The sequence below is a fragment of the Pipistrellus hanaki genome (assembly GCF_964339955.1).
Source record: "Pipistrellus hanaki genome assembly, chromosome: 19".
Classification (NCBI taxonomy): domain Eukaryota; kingdom Metazoa; phylum Chordata; class Mammalia; order Chiroptera; family Vespertilionidae; genus Pipistrellus; species Pipistrellus hanaki.
Window position 1 is genome coordinate 25,396,280 of NC_140521.1, and position 20,594 is coordinate 25,416,873.

The 20,594-nt window shown below is 51.0% G+C and overlaps 1 protein-coding gene across 2 annotated transcripts in view; it reads right to left on the bottom strand.

The window, feature by feature from the left end:
• Nucleotides 1–13,237, bottom strand: part of GRIK4 (glutamate ionotropic receptor kainate type subunit 4) — a 245,804-nt gene extending 232,567 nt beyond the window's left edge. For both annotated transcript variants that reach the window (XM_084868424.1, XM_084868422.1), the window contains exons 1-2: nt 13,031–13,237; nt 5,783–5,936 (exon numbers count right to left, since the gene is read on the bottom strand). The gene's annotated coding sequence lies outside the window, so the exon portion shown is untranslated. The remainder of the gene's footprint in view (nt 1–5,782; nt 5,937–13,030) is intronic.
• Nucleotides 13,238–20,594: the final 7,357 nt, after the last annotated feature.

Consider the following 20,594-nt stretch of genomic DNA (forward strand, 5'->3'; position numbering starts at 1 on the left):
ATACTCAGACCATAATGGCATAAAACTGGAAATTAACTACAATAAAAATAATCCAAAGAAATCAAACACATGGAGACTAAACAGCATGCTATTGAACAAGGACTGGGTTACCAGAGAAATCAAGGAAGAAATTAAAAACATCCTGGAAAAAAATGACAATGAAAGCACAACAATCCAAAATCTATGGGACACAGCAAAAGCAGTTTTGAGAGGGAAGTTCATATCCTTACAAGCTTATTGCAAAAAACTAGTAAAAAGGGTAACAAATGATCTAACTCTACAACTCAAAGAGTTAGAAAAAGAGCAACAAGAAAAGCCCAGTATAAGCAGAAGGAAGGAAATAACAAAAATCAGAGCACAGATAAACGACATAGAGACCAAAGAAACAATACATAAGATCAGCAAAACCAAGAGCTGGTTCTTTGAAAGGATAAACAAGATAGATGGACCTCTAGCCAGACTAACCAAGAAACAAAGAGAGAGGACCCAAATAAACAAAATCAGAAATGAAAGAGGTGAAATAACAACAGACCCCACCGAAATACAACGGATTGTTACAAAATACTATGAACAACTCTACTCCAACAAATTGAACAACCTGGAGGAAATGGACATATTCCTAGAAAAATACAAACTTCCAAAACTCAATCAGGAAGAATCTAAAAATCTCAATAAACCAGTAACTTGGGAAGAAATTGAAACAGTTATCAAAAAGCTTCCAGCAAACAAAAGCCCAGGGCCAGATGGCTTCTCAGGAGAGTTTTACCAAACATTCAAGGAAGAACTAAAAACTGTCCTCCTCAGACTATTCCAAAAAATCCAAGAGGAAGGAACACTTCCAAACTCCTTCTATGAAGCCAGCATCACCCTAATACCAAAACCAGATAAAGACAACTCAATTAAAGAGAATTACAGGCCAATATCCCTCATGAACATAGATGCCAAAATCCTCAACAAAATTCTAGCAAATCGACTCCAGAAGAACATCACAAAGATCATACACCACGACCAAGTAGGATTTATTCCAGGAATGCAAGGATGGTACAATATCCGCAAATCAATAAACCCATCACATAAACAAATTTAAAGATAAAAATCACATAGTCATATAAATTGATGCAGAAAAAGCATTCTATAAAATCCAACACCCTTTTCTGATAAAAACTCTTAACAAGGTGGGAGTACAAGGATCATACCTCAACATAATAAAAGCTATATATGATATGCCCACAGCCAACATTATACTCAATGGGCAAAAACTAAAACCATTCCCTCTAAGAACAGGAACAAGACAGGGATGCCCACTCTCGCCACTCCTGTTTGACATAGTACTGGAAGTACTAGCCATTGCAATTAGACAAGAGGAGGAAATAAAAGGCATCCAAATTGGAAAAGAAGAAGTAAAGTTATCCTTATTTGCAGATGACATGATATTGTACATAAAAAACCCAAAAGACTCCATTAAAAAACTAATTGACTTAATAAATGAATTTGGCAATGTATAATAGCAGGATACAAAATTAATGCCAAGAAATCCATGGCATTTCTATACACCAACAATGAACTGCAGAAACAGAGACTAAAAAAGCAATTCCATTTACCACCGCACCAAAAAAATTAAGATACCTAGGAATAAATTTAACTGAGGAAGTAAAGGACCTATATGCGGAAAACTACATGACACTGAAAAAAGACATAGAGGAAGATGTAAGGAGATGGAAGAACATACCATGTTCATGGATTGGTAGAATCAACATCATCAAAATGTCCATAGTTCGTTCCTAAAGCAGTCTATAGGTTCAATGCACTCCTCATTAAAATACCAACGACATATTTCACCGACTTAGAAAGAATTCTCCAAAAGTTCATTTGGAACAATAAAAGACCCCGAATAGCCACAGCAATCCTGAGAAAGAAGAGTAAAGTAGGAGGGATCTCAATACCAGACTTTAAACTATATTACAAAGCCACTGTTCTCAAAACAGCCTGGTACTGGCACAAGAACAGACATATAGATCAATGGAATCGAATTGAGAACCCAGATATCAACCCAAATCACTATGCTCAATTAATATTTGACAAAGGAGGCACGAATATACGATGGAGTCAAGACAGTTTCTTCAATAAATGGTGTTGGGAAAATTGGACAGACACATGCAAAAGAATGAAACTACATCACCAACTTACACCATTCACAAAAATAAACTCAAAATAGATACAGGACTTAAACATCAGACGGGAAACCATAAAAATACTAGAAGCATCCACAGGCAGCAAAATCTCAGACGTATGCCAAAAGAACTTCTTCGCTGATACTACCCCTAGGGCAATGGAAGCTAAAGAAAAAATAAACAAATGGGACTACAACAAAATAAAAAGCTTTTTTACAGCAAAAGAAACCATCAACAAAACAATAAGAAAGCCCACTGTGTGGGAGAACATATTTGCAAATGATACCACTGATAAAGGTTTAATCTCCAACATCTACAAACAGTTTATACAACTAAATAAAAGGAAGATGAATAATCCAATTAAAAAATGGGCAATGGACCTAAATAGAACATTTTCAAAAGAAGACAGAAGGAAGGCCAAAAGGCACATGAAAACATGCTCAAAGTCACTAATTATCCGAGAGATGCAAATCAAAACAACAATGCTGTACCATTTCACACCTGTCAGAATGGCCATCATCAACAAATCAACAAACGACAAGTGTTGGCGAGGTTGCGGAGAAAAAGGAACCCTCGTGCACTGCTGGTGGGAATGCAGACTGGTGCAACCACTGTGGAGAACAGTGTGGAGTTTCCTCAAAAAACTGAAAATGGAACTCCCATTTGACCCAGTAATCCCACTTCTAGGAATATATCCCAAGAAACTAGAAATACCAATCAGAAAGGATATATGCAACCCTATGTTCATAGCAGCACAATCTACAATAGCCAGAATTTGGAAACAGCCTAGGTGCCCGTCAGCAGATGATTGGATCCAAAAACTATGGTACATCTACACAATGGAATACTATGCTGCCATATAAAAAAGGAATTCTCATCATTTGCAGCAACCTGGATGGAACTGGAGAACATCATGCTGAGTGAAATAAGCCAATCAATGAAAGAGAAACACCACATGACCTCACTCATTTGTGGATAATAAAGAACATTATAAACTGATGAACCAAAAGATAGATATAGAGACAGCATATCAACAAGTAGACTGTCAAATTACAGCGGGGAGGGGAGGAAGATCTGGGGGAGATAATAGATCAACCGAAGGACTTTTATACATGCATATAAGTACAACCAATGGACACAAAACTTTGGGGAGGGAGGGGATATGTGGGAGGGAGGGGGGCAAAAAAAATCAATAAAATATATTAAAAAAAATAAGACTATGTAACATTTCTTGCAATACTGGTTTGATGGCGATGAATTACTTTTGCATTTTTTTGTGTGAGGAGGTCCTTGTTTTGCCTCCAATTTTAAATGATAGCCTTGATGGGTAGAGTAGTCTTGGTTTTAGGTCCTTGATTTTCATCACTTTCAATATTTCATGCCAATCTCTTCTGGCCTGAAGTGTATCTGTTAAGAAATCCTCTGACAGTCTTATGGGAGCTCCCTTGTAGGAAACTTGCTATCTTTTTCTTGCTGCTCTTAATATTATCTTTTTGTCTTTAACCTTTGCCAGTTTAATTATGATGTGTCTTCTGGGGTTCTTCTAGATTTGGACTCACTGTGTTTCCTGGGCAGGTGTGTCTTTTTTCTTTACCAGACTAGGAAATATTTCAGCTATTATTTTTTTGCTCTCTCTCTCCTTCTTCTGGGACTCCTATGATGCAGATGTTGTTATGCTTGATGTTGTCCTAGAGGTCCCTTACACTTTCCTAATTTTTAAAAACTCTTTTTGTTGTTCTGCTTGAGTGTTTTCTGTTATCTTGTACTCTCAATCTTGAATTTAATCCTCTTCTGCATATAACCTGCTGTTGATTCCTAGAGTATTCTTCATTTCAGATATTGTATTCTTCATTTCTCGTTGATTCTTTTTTTGTGGTTTCCATGTCCTTTTTTAATGACTACTATCTCTTTGTTTAAGTTCTTACTGAGATATCCATTTTTCCCTGAGGTCCATGAGTATCCTTATAACCATTGTTTTGAACTCTATCCAGTAACTTGGTTGCTTCCATTTTATTTAATTCATTTTCTGGGGATTTCTTTTGTTTGTTTGTTTTTTCAATTTAGGACATGTTTTTTTTTCCCTCCCCATTTTGTCTGCCTTTTTTGTCTGTCTTTGTATATTAATTAGATCTGCTATGACTCTCCAATTTGAAATGCTACTTTCATGTTGTAGGTGTCAGTGATGCAATCTTCCAGATGAGCTGGGTGCTTCGGGAATGTCTCTTGTGTGCCCCTCTTTGGTAGTTGAGTCTTGAATGATGTTAGCCCATTCATGGGCAGGGTTAACCTCAGGCTGGCTGACTATAAGGATAGACCTTGATCACAGTGTTTGAGCAGCTATGCAGGAGCTTCTCCCCAAGGTAGAGTTGTTTCCCGCAGGGTCTAGTACCTGCCAGGACACCCCCCTTTAGGTGTGCCACTTTTGAGGCTAGTTGGGTTGATCTCTGGTGCTGTCTGTAGTCCACCACTGATTGTGTGGTTCTGGGTCCACTGGTAGGGTTCTGGTGAAGGTCAATCTCAGACACTGGCTGAAACTAGCCTTGGGCCACATGTCTGGAACTACCATGCAATTTATGTTTGTGGTTGCCTCTACTGGGCCTGAATGTGCTTGGGAGGGGCCAAGCTGTGTACAAGGTTTAGCATCCTCCAGCTCTGAGCAAGGGGTAGATTCATAAAAGTTCTTAGGCACCCTGAGGTGTGCCTCCACCTGTCAGCTACTCTGCCTCTCCCTGGGTTACCTAGTCTTCCTTGAGAGCTTTTGGAAGAATGATTGTAAAGTGGGCTCAGGATTTCCCCAACCCACAGATCCTTTCACAAGGCATGAGCTCAGTAGGGCAGGGAGACTGGAATTGGGAGAATGGGGCTAATGGGTCCTGCTTGGATGCAGTGTGATCAGGCCCTCAATGGGGGAGGGGAGGGGAGAGAGTGGCCCTATTCCAGAGCCATATCACTCAATCTCTGCTAGCCCCCACTGGGACTCAGAAGAACAAACCAAGAGAACCACCAGGTGGGAGCAGTTGGACTCCAGCTGTGCATGTGAGTTGGGGAAGAATGGCCATCATTCCAAAGCTACATAGCTCAGTGAGGTCTGAGCTTCCACCAAGAGCTTCTCCAGAAAAAGAGCACACAAAGGTCCCTATCGATGCAGCCACAGACATTTCTGCAAGACTTCAGCTCGGTAGAGTGGTGATGCCAGTATTTGGAGGCCAGGCTAGCGCACGCCCTTGTCAGGGACCTTGGGGGCTGACCCCACACACCTCTTCTCAGGCCACACCACCCAGCTCTCCTCTTTATGACTCCAGTAAGCCGAGTTGCCTTCCCTCTACCACTGCCATCGGTGAGTGTTGGCCCTTGAAGAGGGCACCTTGGCCCTACCTGGTGTTGCTCAATGGCTAGAGTGCCAGCCTGAGAACTGAAGGGTTGTGGGTTCAATTCCAGTACCTTACAGGCTTGAGCCCCAGGGGCAGTTGACAGTAGTCAAGAGCATGTTTTAGACTGCCAAAGTTATATCTAGCTCTACCACTTACTACCAAGTCACCTTGGACTAGCTATACAACTTCTCTAGGCCTCAGATTACTCATTTATAAAATGGGACAACAGCCCCTACTTACAGGGTTGTAGGAAGATCAACTTGATGTACACAAAGCATCTAGAACATAGTGTGTGGTTAGTAGTGTGAGCCTCAGAAGATGGGGAGCAGCAGCAGGGATAGGACGTGGTGGCAGAGCAGCAGCTAAGGCTGGACAACCAGCGTGGAGATTCTGTCTGTAGGTGAAGGAGAACAGCAGGTGAGATGCTTAATGAATGATCTCAAGTTCCTTCCAGGAATAAGAGTCTATGATTCATTTTACCTCCCAGGGTTTCTGTTTTCTAGTAATTATGTCAGCATTACCATTCCTGGATAAATCCTGCTGTATTCTGTGTAATGTTCTCAACCTTGGGAAGAGTTGGAATAACCAAGGATCACTGTCATCAACCTCTGTGCAGGCCACTAACGGCCTCCAGAAGGCTCTGGGTGTGTGGACAGAGCCTAGGAAGGGATCCAACTTCCCAATCAAATAACTGTTGTCTTCAGTGGTTACTCACACCCTGAGAGTCTGGAACAACGTTTCCTATGTGCCCCACCTGTCAGACACTGGCCTTGCGAGATTATCGGGAGAGGAGCCAAAACCACCAAGAACATCGTAAGTCTTTGAATATGTGCTACCCACCAGGAAGTGGCCCTGGCAGCTCTGGCAGAGGGCGGGGTGTGCTGATGGAGCCTGAGGGGCAGATGAGAGCTGGTGAGAACTATGCCACCTCCCCCCAGGGAATGACACCGGAAGGGCCTCTGGCCCTCCCAAACCTTTTAGTCTCCTCTACTTCTCAAAAAGACTCTGCCGCCTCCAGAAAGAGCAATGCCCACACTCCCATCAGTCACCAGCCTTGCTGGGGACATTCTCTGTCATCTCATGAGCTGAACAAGGCTGGGGGGCCTGTAGAGATCCATAATACCCACAGCAGCAGCAGTAGCGCTCCACTGGACCTCCCATCATGCTTCGAGAACCCAAACCCGTTAGCTCACCTTCCTGAGAACCTAGGCATCCATGTCAGCCAGTGGGGCCTAGGGCATAGAGAGGCTGGTGATCAGACTGGTCCTGGTGGGTCTGAGCTCCATCAAATGCTCAGATTTCTTGGTGCCTGAGAAATTTCAAGCCACTGTCCCAGCCACCACTTAGATTCCCTGTCCTGGGAGCCTTCTCTCCACTGGGGACTCCTCCATAAGGTACAGAGCTTATTTATGGGCCCAGCCGAAAGGAAACTGAGGCAACCTTAAGCAGCTTGGATTTCCTGATTCCAAACCAGCTCTCTCCTGCTGCCCACAACATACCCCCAGAGGCCCCGAGAGTCTGTGCCTACCCAGCTTCCATTTCAGCCTCTGTAACCAAAATAGCCCACAGAACCCCAAAGAGAGATAACCACCCCATCTGCTCTCTCTGCTTCTCTGAGCAAATTCTCCCTGAGAAGACCCTGAGGAGAAGGGCCATGAGGGCTGACAGACAGGTGAGGGAGGGGCTGGCTGACAGGTGAGGGCGGGCTGACAGAGAGGTTAGGGAGGGGCTGGCTGACAGGTGAGGGCGGGCTGACAGAGAGGTTAGGGAGGGGCTGGCTGACAGGTGAGGGCAGGGCTGGCTTACAGGTGAGGGCAGGGCTGGCTGACAGGTTAGGGAGGGGCTGATTTACAGGTGAGGGCAGGGCTGGCTGACAGGTGAGGGCAGGGCTGGCTGACAGGTGAGGGCGGGGCTCACAGGGTCAGACACCTGCCCAAGGCTATTCACAGTGAATGGCAGGCCAGCCTCAAACTCAGGCTGGGTGACAACTGAGAAGCCTGTGGACTCACTTCCCAACCCCCAGGAGCAGGTGGTGCAGATGCTGGCACCTCCGGGTGGACTTAAAAGAGGAAAACCATAGCAATCAGAAACGGGCATTTGGGAAGGGCCCTGGACACCCACGCTGGAAGCGAGGCCCACCTCGCTGTCCGTAGATCCACGTTCTGGGAATCTGTCTCTGTAACAAACATCGCTAAGCATAAGCTGAGGTTCCTTAAATAAGACAGATATCCATTAAATATCCAAAGCACTTGGCCCAGGACTGACCACTGACCATGAGCAAAGCAGGTGTGGGGTTCCGGCCCTCTTGGAAGTAAGACCTGGAATGCCAGGTCCCCTGGAGGTGACACATAGATGGGCAACTTTTAAATCAGTGAGGGCTGGGCACAGGGTGCCAGTGCCTGGGGGAGGGCAGAGGGCTGGGCACAGGGTCCCATTGCCTGAGGGAGAGCAGAGGGCTGGGCACAGAGTTGTAGTGCCAGAGGGGAGAGCAGAGGGTTGAGCACAGGGTACCAGTGCCTGGGGGAGAACAGAGGGCTGGGCACAGGGTGCCAGTGCCTGGGGGAGAGCAGAGGGCTGGGCACAGGGTTCCAGTGCCTGGGGGAGAGCAGAGGGCTGGTCACAGGGTGGTAGTGCCGGAGGGGAGATCAGAGGGCTGGGCACAGAGTGGTAGTGCAGGAGGGGAGAGCAGAGAGGCTGCAGAAGTGGTGTCGGTAAACCCCATCACCAGGAATGCCTGGAAGCAGCGCCCTCTGCAGCCTGTGGCCCAGGGGCTCCCCCTCACACAGCCGCTGCCCAGGAAGCCCCTGCCAGGCCCAGTGCTCCAGCGGCTTCTCCTCCGCAGGGCGGGCAGCACCCAGGGCTTCCCTCTGAGGCCTTTCCTCTGGTTCCCTGCCTCCAGACATCGCCCTCACCTCCAGGCCGAAAGCCTCCGAGTGCTCTCCTACTCCCGGCTCCCTCCTCTGCTCGTCCAGCCTGTCGTGTGTGTGCTCTGCTCTTTGGAAATGTTACTCAGTGCACCCCCTCTGCCTCCACCGCACCCACCTCTGCCTCCACCGCACTCCAGGCCCTCCATGCTGTGCCAGCACTGCACACCTCTGCCCAGGGATCCTCAATCCTCCCTAGCCCCAGGGATCCTCAGCTCTCCCCACCTGGCCCTCTCCTCTCTTCTTCCCGCCCTTCAGAGCTGACTTGTTCGTTGACCCAACCCAACCTACCCCAACCCACCCCACCCCACCCCCCAACCCCTGGCCCACTCAAGCCCTTTCTTTCCTTGCTTCACCAGATCCTCAGGACACCCCTCCCCCCCCTCCCCACCCTCTGGTGCAGCCCTCCTCACTCAGGAAGCCCTCCTCCTGCCTGAGCTCCAGTCCGGAGTGCTCTGTGCTCCTGCTCACATACCCACCTGCCCAAGCAAGAGCCCCGGTTTGGGCTTCTCACAGGGCTGCATGCTCATGGCACACCGACATGGAACGGGTCTGTGGTTTAGAAAAACCTCAGAGACTCTTTACAAAGAGTCAGGCCCAGGAGCTGGGGCTCTGGAGTGCCCCCCCCCCCCACATCTGTGAGGCCCACTGCAGGGCCCCAGGCCCCGCCTCACCTGTGAAAGTGCAGGTGCTCACAGCTGCCCCATGGGGAGCTGGGACGAGTGAGAGAAAGACGCAGAGACAGTGCCACGGTCGATTGATGCCCTTCTTCCTCCATATTTGACCTTGGTGGGCACAGTGGCATCAGATTTGTTTACATCGATTTGCCAGAGGTAAAGCACACCCTATTCTATGTCACCAATGTCACAACCACTCCACAGCTCTGTATGTTTCCGCGGTGAGCAGGCCCGTTTGGGGATGTAGGACAGCGCTGGCGAGGCCCGGAGCCCAGGAGGGGAAAGGCTCTGCTCCTCCTGGGGCCTGCCATCTGGGTGGGAGCCAGAGGGAAGGCAACTGTCAGCAGCAGGCAGGAGTGGGCAACTGAAACAGTGCCACCAATGGCGGAGGAGAGCCGCCCGGGAGCGCTGAGCGGGTACCTCCTGGGAGCCCTTGGGGGTGATAGATCAGTTCCACCCGCTCACATTCCTGCTGTCAATAGCCCTTTAAGCAGTGAGGTTTCTCCATCTTACACGTGAGGCAACTGAGGTTGAGCAGTTTCTTCAAGTCCCTCAGAGTGACACTGGACAGAAGCCTACGTTTCTCACACTCAGCAAGTGCTTCCTGCTGGCGCCTGCAGAAGGGCCGGGCTCCCCGGGAGGAGGGAAGAAGAGTCCGGGGCCGGGAGGTGAGCAGAGGGTCCACCCGGAGGCGGAGGGCTGGGGCCAGCATGTGAGTGGCTGGGGCTTCTGAGCTGCTACCTGGGAGTTCTGCCTAGGAGCCTGGGGGCCACTGCGGGCTTCTGAGATGGGTCCCATGTCACAAGCATCTTCCTCTGCAGGGTCGCCTCAGGCTGCCCAGGGAGGGACTGTTACCCGACCCAGGGGTGGACCACCAAAGCCTCACGTGAGGACAGAAGCCAGGGAAGAGAGGGTCCCACAGGGCACCCGAAGTTCTCAGAGAGCTGAGCGGGGTGACCTGATAAGGATAAGGGGAGGAGCACCAGGGGTCCCAGGACCAGACCTCAGGCCTTGGAGAACCCAGAGCTCTCTCTGCAGGAGAGAGCGAGTAGAAAGAAATGGCTCAGGGTCAGGGCTGCGGAGGCCCTGGGTCCGGGCAGCCAGGCTAAGGTGGAAAGAATGCAGAACCCGGAGCCAGCTAACCCCAGACCTTGGGCTGGGTGAAAGCCAACCTCCAGCCCCGCAGGGAGAGGAGAGCGCAGAGCTGATGGAAGATGAAGGGGAACTGAAGCATGGCACATGGGACGGGGAGGGGCAGGGAGGCTGAACAGCTTTAAAAGCAACAAGTAGCAGCAAAGGAGCACTGGGGGGATGAGGGGTGGGGAGCGTCCAGAGCCACGGGTCATTTAACCTGGGGCCCATTTGTTGAGACTCAAGAACACCTCCTCAGAGGGAGGTAGCAGGTCAAACACTAGTAGGTCACAGGAGAGATCAAATAATTGTCTAGAAGCATTTGGAACCTGTGGAGCTGCACACCCAGAGGAGACACCTGCGCAAATAACAAGGGATGCTCTCTCCACACAGGTTCACCCCCTGGCCCCGTCAGCCACACGCCCCTTCCACTCTCCCTCCTCACGGCCCCTCTGGGTTTCCTAGCAGCTCCCTCTCACCCAAGACAGGCCTTCCTTCTCCTTCCCTCCTCTCACCTAGGGGCTGGGACCCCAGCAGGGCACTGAGGCTGCTCCAAGGCACTGCTCCCCGCATGGGGCCTTTCCCACCACATACCCTTCTCCTCGCAGTCCTCAGGGAGGACAAACTGGGGAGTCAGACCAACTTCCGGTGTCGGGAGAGGCCAGCCAAGAAGCCTTTGGAGAGGGAATGCGGAAACAGACAATAACCAGGCTCCTCTCAACCCCCTGTCTGCCCACCAGGCACTGCCCAGCCCTGGGCCCGCATGCCTGCCTGGGGCCGCTAGGCAAGTGGAAGCTGGTGACAGGCCAGGCCACAGCTCCCACACAAGGCTCCCTCCATTAGAAATAAACAGAATGTGGGAAGTCAAATCCAGACATGGCAACAGGTGCTTATTAGATTAACTCTTTGGAGGGCCGCGACCTTGACGAGCACATCATCAGTGAGGAAAATAATAAACCTGATTAATAAGGAGAAATGAGCCCCAGCTGGTTAGTGGATAGAGTGTTGGCCTGGGGCTGAAGGGTCCTGGGTTCGATTCTGGCCAAGGGCACATGCCCGGGTTGCGGGCTCCATCCCGGTAGGGGCCAGTAGGAGGCAGTCGCTCAATGATTCTCTCATCATTGATGTTTCAGTTTCTTTCTCCCTCCCTTCCTCTCCAAAGTCAATAAAAATATGCTTTAATAATAGTACTGGTAATAATGAGACCTGAGCTCCAGCACAATAGCGTCCTGCGGCCCAGGGGAGTTCCAGGGGCTCCTTCCGGGGGGACACAGCGGCCTCTCCCGGCCTGGCCGCCAGCCCCTGGGCAGACACAGGAAGTAAAGCAGAACCGACTTTTCCTATAGGGGACCCCTTCCTCTCTCCCATCCCGCGCCTCCTCCCCCACCCCCCCGCAGCCTCTCCCCCTCAGCCCTGAGCAGGGCTGAGCAGGGCTCCTGGGAGGGTCCCAGCACCCAGTGACTCTCAGAGCTTAAGGGAAGGTCGCTCTCTTGGTTCCTGACAGGGCTCAGAGCTTCCGGTCAGTATTGAGTGCCCACCACTTGGCAAAGGGGCTCCTTACAGGAGAGTGCCACCAGCCACCCTCCCCAGACAGCCCAGGTTCCTGGGAGACATGCCCAGAAGAGCCACTGGAGGGAAGCGGGGAGATGGCACCACCTGGGTAGTGCCTGGTGGGCACCAGGAGGAAGATGGCAGCATAGAGGCCAGAGCTGTGCCGCCACAGGCCCAGAGGGCAGAGGCTCTGCGCATTGCCCACCTCCACCAGGCAGGCTGGCCACGGCCAGGCCGCCACCCTCTCCGCCCCAAAGCCCTGCCAGCGCTCCTGGGGTTCCCTCGCCTCCCTTTGCTGTCACCAGCTCCAGGGAGCAGGATGGGAGGCACAGGTGCTTTCCAGGCTTTGAAACCCATGTCAGACCCCAGGCCAGGGGAAGCAGGCTGACCCCACCCCAGGCCAGGTCTGAGCTCTAGGCTCTGACATCCTTACAGGAGAGTGCCACCAGCCACCCTCCCCAGACTCCCCCTCCCCCACCCCCAGCCTGGGGATCAGGGCCCACAGGAAGGTCTCCAGAGTTCCTCTGGCTTCCCACCGGGATGAACTAGGGTGGGATGGATGGCGCCCTTAGTCAGGGACAGAGTGTCATTTCTGATGGGGCTCTGGGTCCCCCAAGCGAGCAGTGTGCAGGATGGGAAGGTGGCGGTGGCCCGAGTCTAGCACCGGGGCAGGGGAGGCCGGGAGGCCCAGGCAGAAGCCTGTCAGGAAACATCCAGTCACTGAGGCGCGCGAGCGTGTGTGTGTGTGTGTGTGTGTGTGTGTGTGTGTGTGTGAGAGAGAGAGAGAGAGAGAGAGAGAGAGAGAGAGAGAGAGAGAGAGAGAGTGTGTCTTGGGACCCAGGGCTGAGCCGGATGGGGGCTGTGGCCAGGGAGCCAGGAGACCAGAGGCCGGGCAGAGGGGGAGGAGAGGCGTGGGGACCCCAGCCCTGCAGAGACGGGGGCGGGGTGGGGGGAGAGACAGGGCAGAGCGGGAGGCTGGGCCCAGGGGGAGGATGCGGAGCGGAGGCTGGGACAGGCCGGCGGGGCCATTGGGCAGGGCCGCTGTCAGGAGGCCTGAGAGGGAGGAGGCGCAGGCGGTGGCGGGGCTAGGGGATCGGGGACCAGATTTCCGAGGGGGGCAGGGACGCGGGGGGCGCCAGAAGCCCGCAGGGTGGGCGCCAGGGCGCGGGCCGCGAGGGGCGCGGGCGCCGCCGTGGCGGCCTTACCTGGGCGGCTCCGCGTGGGCCGGGAGGCCGGTGCCAGCGGCGCCTTCCCCTCGCTTCCCCCTCTGCAGCTGCCGCCCCGCCGCACCCGCCGCCGCCGAGGAGCGGCTGTGTCCGCCGGAGCGGGCGCGGGCGGCGCGGAGGAGCGGGCGCGGGGCGCCGCCCGGCGGGCAGCGCGGGTACTGCGGGCGAATGCCAGCTGCCAGGGAGGGGGCTTGCGGGCGAAATGGGGCTTGCGGGCGGGAGGGGGCCCAGCCTCCCCGTAGTGCAGGGGCGGCGGGCCCAGCTGCGGGCAAACTTCCGGCCGCCGCCCGGGGCTGGGGGAGCCGCGGGGCCGGGCCGGGGACCGGCGCCAGGCGGGGGCGGGGCCGCCTCGGGACGCGGCAGGCTCCGCGGTGCGTGGACCTCAGGGACCCACGCAATGGCCAGGCAGCCCCCACCGCCCCTTCCGGCCTGGGGAGCGACGGCCCCGCCAGCTTACCGCAAGGGCGCCCCCTGGTGGGCGAGGGAGCCGCCGCGGGCCGAGCGCCCGGGCCGGTGAGGATGCTGGTCCTAGGGGCTCCCAGAGAGCGGACTGCCCGGTGGCTCACGCACCGTTAACGCAGCCAGCTGGGCGACGTGGGGCGCTGGGCTAAGGACCCACGTCTGGAGGCGGCGAAGGGACAGTCCGGCGCCGGGCTCCGGGGAGCCGGGTTTGAGCGGCAGGACTGGAGGCGGTCAGGCTTTGCCCATCCGGGTGGCCTGCACTCCACAGGTGGGGCTGGGGCGGGGGCCCTGAGGAAGGAGCCCCGGACATTGGCCTCCTCTCCCATGAGCTCCTCTCCCACCCCCCGCTCCTGCATCACAGACAAGGGCGCCATCGCCATGAGTCCAAGCCCCACCCCAGCCATCAGTCCCCAACCCCATCGGATTCTCTGTGGATCCCACAGCGATGAGATGTCAGAGGGAATGAGGCTGGCCCAGCTTACCTTTTTCAATATTGATTCCAGAGAGGCAGAAAGAGGGAAGGAGGGGGAGAAACATCAGTGATGAGAGAGGATCATTGATAGGCTGTCTCCCTTTTGCCCCCCACTGGAGCTTGAGCCCCCAACCTGGGCTTATGCCCTTGACTGAAATCAAACCAGGGACACTTCAGTCTGCATGCCGACGCTCTATCCACTGAGCCAAACCGGCCAGGGTCCCGGTGAACCATTTCTGAAGCTGCTGCCTCAAATGGGAAAGGTTGGGACATGGGGCTCCCTCTCTGGGAACCTCTGTGGGAAGCACCTCGCAGCCAGGTGCGAGGTGGGCAAGCTCAGTGTGCCTGGGCCTGGTTAAGCCCATGGAGTTGCGCTCCGGGACTGTGAATGCCATCCACCAGAAGTTTGTTCCCTGGATTTGTTTCTCCCTTCTTCCTTCTCTGTTTCCCCAGGCTCTGCGATGAATACGCGCTCTTAAGTTTACCTGCCAGGCTTTTTCTAACGGCCCCTTCGAAGGCTCATCCCAGTCCATCGGCTGCAGCAGGGCCAGTGAGGCAGGTGGGGCCGGGCACCTCGTCCACTTTGCAAGGCAGCACATGCATCGCCGTGTCCCCTTCTCTTAACGCAGTAGCCCCCAACGAGCCCCCTGCCCTTCTCCCACATCCACAATGACCGCCAGAGGTGGCCCCAAACACCTTCACTGCTTCACACCAGCTTCAGTGCTTTCACGGCCCTGTGACCCATCAGGCGAAGCTGAGTGCAGAGTCCTTAGCACAGCATGGCAGCCCCTGCTTAGCGCTCCTCCTCTTCCAGCTTTCCCACTGCCAGCTCACACACACTCCACCAATACCAAGCTGCTTATGGCTACTCTTCCGGCCCTCCTATTGTATGCCTCTATCTCTTTAACAGATTAAATTACTCTGCCTGGAACCCCAACCCCAGCACATGCACAGAGATGTACAATTTCATATTTACCTTGGAAAACTCAGTTCAGGAATCTCCTCCTAAACCAGGACTATTTTCTAGTCTGCTACTCGCTGGCCCCTTTCCAACAGAATTCCTTCCTCCCTCTCCAGACTCTGCTTGCACTTATTAGAACTTATGGTTCCCTGTTTCATGTCTTCTTTCACCAAGAGACTAGGACTTGTTCTTCTGGATGATTCTTTGGCTCCTCCCTTTGTTGTCTCTGCCTCAGGTGTGTCCACGAAGCAGAGCACTTGCTCTAAATTTACCCGCTGTCACTTTCCGAAGGCCCCTGTGAAGGTTCATCTCAAGTTCATGATGAGAGTATGAACTTTTAACACAAAGTCCTATATTCACAGCACAATGGCTGGTACAATAGGTGCTCAGTAAGTATATTGAGTGACTGGACCACCACAAAATAAGGGTAGCATAAAGGGGTCTGAAATTCCAGCAAATCTAATTTGCTTTTGTTGTTGGTCCCAGTGAGCTAGGTGACCAGCACTATGAGTCCCCTGGTGATCAAGCCTGAAGCCTTGATCACTACGCCAATGCTGGGTTCACATTGGAGGGACTTGAGGTCCAAGGAAGCAGCCAGACTGAATGTCCTTATTGCCATACAGTGGGAAACAGCTGTCCCTCCCCAACTCTACATTCGGGTCTGGATTAAATAAGGGTAATTTTCTGTGTCTTTTTGTCAACTGTTTGGGGGACAAGTGGTTCATTTCTAAAGGATAACATCAAACAGAACCAGGTTAGAAACACACATGACATTAGAAAGAGGACTGCTCTCTGGTTTCATTCTGGTTTCATGCATGTCTTAAAGGGTGCGGGAAGCAGTAGTTTGGCCAAACAGCCTTATGACTAAATGTTGGCAAAAGCCAATGTGCACATGCTCTAAATCTTAGAGAAGCATGCTGCTCAGCCTCGCTGGCCACAAAGATGCTCTCTAAGGTTCACAAGCCCAGCCTCCACTGAGCAGCTAAGTTATACCGTAGCTCCTTTCCCCAACATCTCTGGTCTCCGTCACTAGTCAAGGCGTAAAGAATATGCTCGCAATGAAATTAAAATGAGAATGGATTGTCCTTGGTCAGAACACAACCTTCCTCTCATCTGCAGCCGCACGCTCATTCCTATGTGAGACCCTAATTCATCGCCATAGCGTCTCCGTTTCACTCACTGCTTTGTAGAGGAGACAAGCTTCCCTGGCATTCGTTCTCCACAAAATATTTGGTGCTCATTCAGTGCCAGGCACTGGAGGCAAAACAGAAAACACATCCAGGGCTCAGCCTCTGGGAATTCATAGTCAAGTAAATGCTATCATAGAGGTAACATTCTCTCCTACCCATGTGGGTCCATTCTGGCACCAGGTGTTTTCTGTTTGATATTCCACATACAAGTAGCTCAGGTCATTATCTAGGTGGTGTTGTGGAAGGCGAGTCAACAACCCCTGGAACCCAGACCAAATTAAAATTTAGGGAGCCTTTATTAGCCCGCCAGCCAGCTTTGCCTTTCTCCCCCCACAGGGAGTCTAAAGAGCAGCCTTTGTGTAGGACCACTTTTAAGCCCATTAGATACATCCTTTTTTTTTTTTTTTTTTTTTTTTTTTTCAGAACAAGCAACTCAAGACAAAACAGTTTTTCCTAAGCAATGTCAGGGTCATGCCATTGATGACCATGTTATTCACAGTGTCATCCTGTTCTTCAAAATGCTGACAGTGTTCTATGAAAGAAGGTCTACATTCTGGGAAGGGGCCATGAGAATGTATCTCAAGGCCTGGCCCAGTGTCAGCACTGACAACTCTATCTGGGGCATAAGCATGCTCAAAAATTCCCACTCTCTAACAGCGGGCAGACTGGGTGGGGTTGGACTGCAAACTGCTAGGACATGAGGTAGATGGGGATTCCAGCGTAGGACCTGCGGCCTCTGGCCGCACTGGCTCTGCTGCGCCCCTGGAACGCTTAGCCTGTGTCTTCTGCAGACCCGTGTGGGGAGACCTGCGTGTGGCTGCACCCAGAGCAGATGGGGCATTGGCATCCGCCTGCCTAGGAAAGGCCTGTGACCAGGACCACGCTGGAGGGGTAGGGCTGGGGGCGGGCTGTGCCCACTTTGGAGAGTGGAATTTTACTCTCGGTGGGTGTTACACCCCCACACCCAGTTCCCTCTTTGGAGCTCATAGTCAGTCTGGGCAGATCCATGACCCCACACACAGATGTGAGCACTCAGTGAGAAAGTGGCAACGCTGGGTTAAAGCTCCCAGCTCCTGCCAAAACCGGTTTGGCTCAGTGGATAGAGCGTTGGCTTGGGGACTGAAGGGTCCCGGGTTCGATTCCGGTCAGGGGCATGTACCTTGGTTGTGGGCACATCCCCAGTAGGGGGTGTGCAGGAGGTGGCTGATCGATGACTCTCTCTCATTGATGTTTCTAACTATCTCTCTCCCTTCTTCTCTGTACAAAATCAATAATATATATATATATATATATATATATATATATATATATATATATATATATATATATATTTTTAAAAAGCTCCCAGCTCCTGCCTCCAGGAGGGAAGCGTGTCGCATGAAGACTCCAATCCAAGGTCCCTGAGAGGGTAAGCTCAGGCCAAACAGCATGAAACCTTAAGCAAGGAATACAGAAGCTGCCTTTTGTCACCCTTTCAGTATTTTTCTTCTCAATCTCTGACAGTAAGAGCAACTGAAGAAGCAACAAAACGGAGCAGGGCTAAGAGGCAGGAAGACGATGGATGGGTGGACAAGAGCATAATCTTCCAGCAATGAATGGTGCACAAAGAGGCCTGTCCTCCCATGGAAAAGCCCCAGCACATAAAATCAGATGACACTTTCCATACTGCTGCAGCTGGCTGGGATTTGAGACTTATCCAGGGAACAATTCTCTCTGAGGGTAACTTTGGATATTAATGGGTTATAAAATGTATCATTGGAGAATATCTTCATCCATTCAGTAGGTTGTCTTTTCATTTTGTTGATTTCCTTCACTGTTCAATAACTCTTTAGTTTGTTGTCGTTCCATTTGTTTATTTTTCCTATTGTTTCTCCTGCTAAGGAGATAACTTCAAAATATATATATTATGACAAATGATGCCAAAGAGTTTATTGCCCATGTTTTTTCCCCCAGTTTTATGATTTCAGGTGTTACGTGGTGGTAGGCATCAGGGCCCTGCATTACCCCAGGGGCATGGAGCAGGAGGAAAAAAGTCTTCAGCACCACGTAAGTCTCCAATCCAAGTACCAGGCCCGACCCTGCTTAGCTTCTTTCTTTCTTTCTTTCTTTCTTTCTTTCTTTCTTTCTTTCTTTCTTTTTTTTTTTTTTTCTTTTTCCAATATCTAGTAGACCTACTTAGCTTCTAAGATCAAAAGAGATTGGGAAGAAACCAAGACGGCGGCATAGGTAACCGCCTAACTGCAGCCTCACACAACAATTTCAAAAAATACAACTAAAATATAAAGTGGACATTATCCAGAACTACAGGAAAGTTGACTGCCTGGAAATTCTACAATTAGAAGGAAAGAGAAAACCAGAAGGAAAATCAGAGGAGCTGTAAAAGCCTAAGGTATGGGGACACATTGCGTTCGCGGAGAGGATGGAGCCGGAGAGAAGGGGCGGCTGAGTGCCTGGCTGGTGTTCCCTAGTGGGAAGGAGACAAAAGCTCTGAACTGTGCTGAGCCCCAGTTCCGACTGCACTGAACCCCAGTTCTGGGCAAGACCCTCGGGCCCCAGGCTCATACAGAGGGAATCTGGGCTGTAAAGCAGAAGCTCAGGGGAGCGGCGAAAGGCAGAGCCCCCGAGTCGTACACATTTCACGCAGAGGACAGACTGTTGATTGAGCCGCTGGATTGCCCTAGCGGGAAGGAGACATAAGCTCCGGACTGCTCTTAACCCCACTTCCAACTGCACTGAACCCCAGTTGCTGGCTCGTTGGGGGAGAGACTAGACTCTCTGGTAGTGGGCAAAACTCTAGGGCACCTTTCTCTCAGAGGGGCTTGCAGTGAGTACCAAAGACACTGAGGAACACTGAGACTCAGGAACCTCATAGGGTGGGGCTAACCAGAAGCCAAGGCTGTAAGCTCCACCCTGAAACTCCGCCCCATCTAAGCTGAGCACAGAGGCTCTTGCAGCTGTCCAAGTCTAGTCAATAAAGCTGTCTCCTGGCATAGATACAGCTGATCCTCCCACCCTACCAACTCTGGGAAGTAGCAAAAATGCCAAGACAAGGAAACAGATCACAAACGAAAGAAATGGAGGACAAAAAGTGACTGGATATAGAATTCAAAACCACACTTATAAGGTTTTTCAAGAATCTCCTAGAAAAGGCTGATAAAATAAACAAGACCTATGAAGATATGAAAAGGGATCAACTAGAAATAATAAAAGGATCAACTAGAAATAAAGAATACATTGTCTGAAATAAAAAATATTATACAGAGTCCTAAAAACAGAATGGAAGATTGCAAGAATCAAGTGAAAGATTTGGAACACAAAGAGCCAGAGGACACTCCTCCGCAAGAAGACAAGAGAATCCAGAAAGTCAAAGATAGTGTAAGAAACCTCTGGGACAACTTCAAGCGAACCAACATCAGAATTATGGGCATCCCAAAAGATGACAGGGAGCAAGATACCGAAAACATATTGAAAAAAATAGTGACAGAAAACTTACCCCACCTGGTGAAAGAAATAGACTTATAAGTCCAGGAAGCCCGCAAAACCCCAAACAAAAGGAATCCAAAGAGGACCACACCAAGATACATCATAATTAAAATTCTAAGAGCAAAAGACAAAGAGAGAATATTAAAAGCAGCAAGAGAAAAGCAGGTAGTTACCTATAAAGGAGCACCCATAAGATTGTCAGCTGATTTCTCAACAGAAACCATGCAGGCCAGATGGGAATGGCAAGAAATATTCAAGGTGATGAATAACAAGAACCTACAGCCAAAAATACTCTACCCAGCAAAGCTATCACTCAGAACTGAAGGCGAGATAAAAAGCTTCACCAATAAAAAAAAAAAGCTAAAGGAGTTCATCACCACCAAACCAGAATTATATGAATTGCTGAAGGGAGTTCTTTAGGAAGAGGGAGAAAACAAAGATAAAAATTATGAACAAAAAATATGTAACTATCAACAAGTGAATCTAAAAACCAAGGGAATTAAAAAACCTGATGAACAATATTAACTGTTGAATATAATAGAATCAGAGGTATGGAAGGGGAGTGGACTGATGATTCTTGGGGAAAAGGGGAGTGGGGGATGCGGGAAGAGACTGAACATAAACTGTGCACCTATGGATGAGGACAGTGGGGGGTGGGGAAAGGGCAGAGGGTGGGGTGGGAACTTGGTGGAGGGGGGGAAAATGAGGAACTTTTGTAATATGAATAAAGATTTATTTAAAAATTTTTTAAAAAAGAAGAGATCGGTGTGTTCAGGGTGTTATGACCATAGATGCTGAAGGAGGCCTCCAGGAATTCCTTTCTCCACTCAGCCCTTGGCTCCCATGCTGAGCTGGTGTCCCTAACCCCGTACCCCCTAGCTGGTACCATGTCTCTCCCTGCTGAGCCCCTCAGCTGCCACTTGCCCACCTCTGAGTTTCCGGAGGGTGTAGGCCAGCTTCTCCTGTTGGGGTACG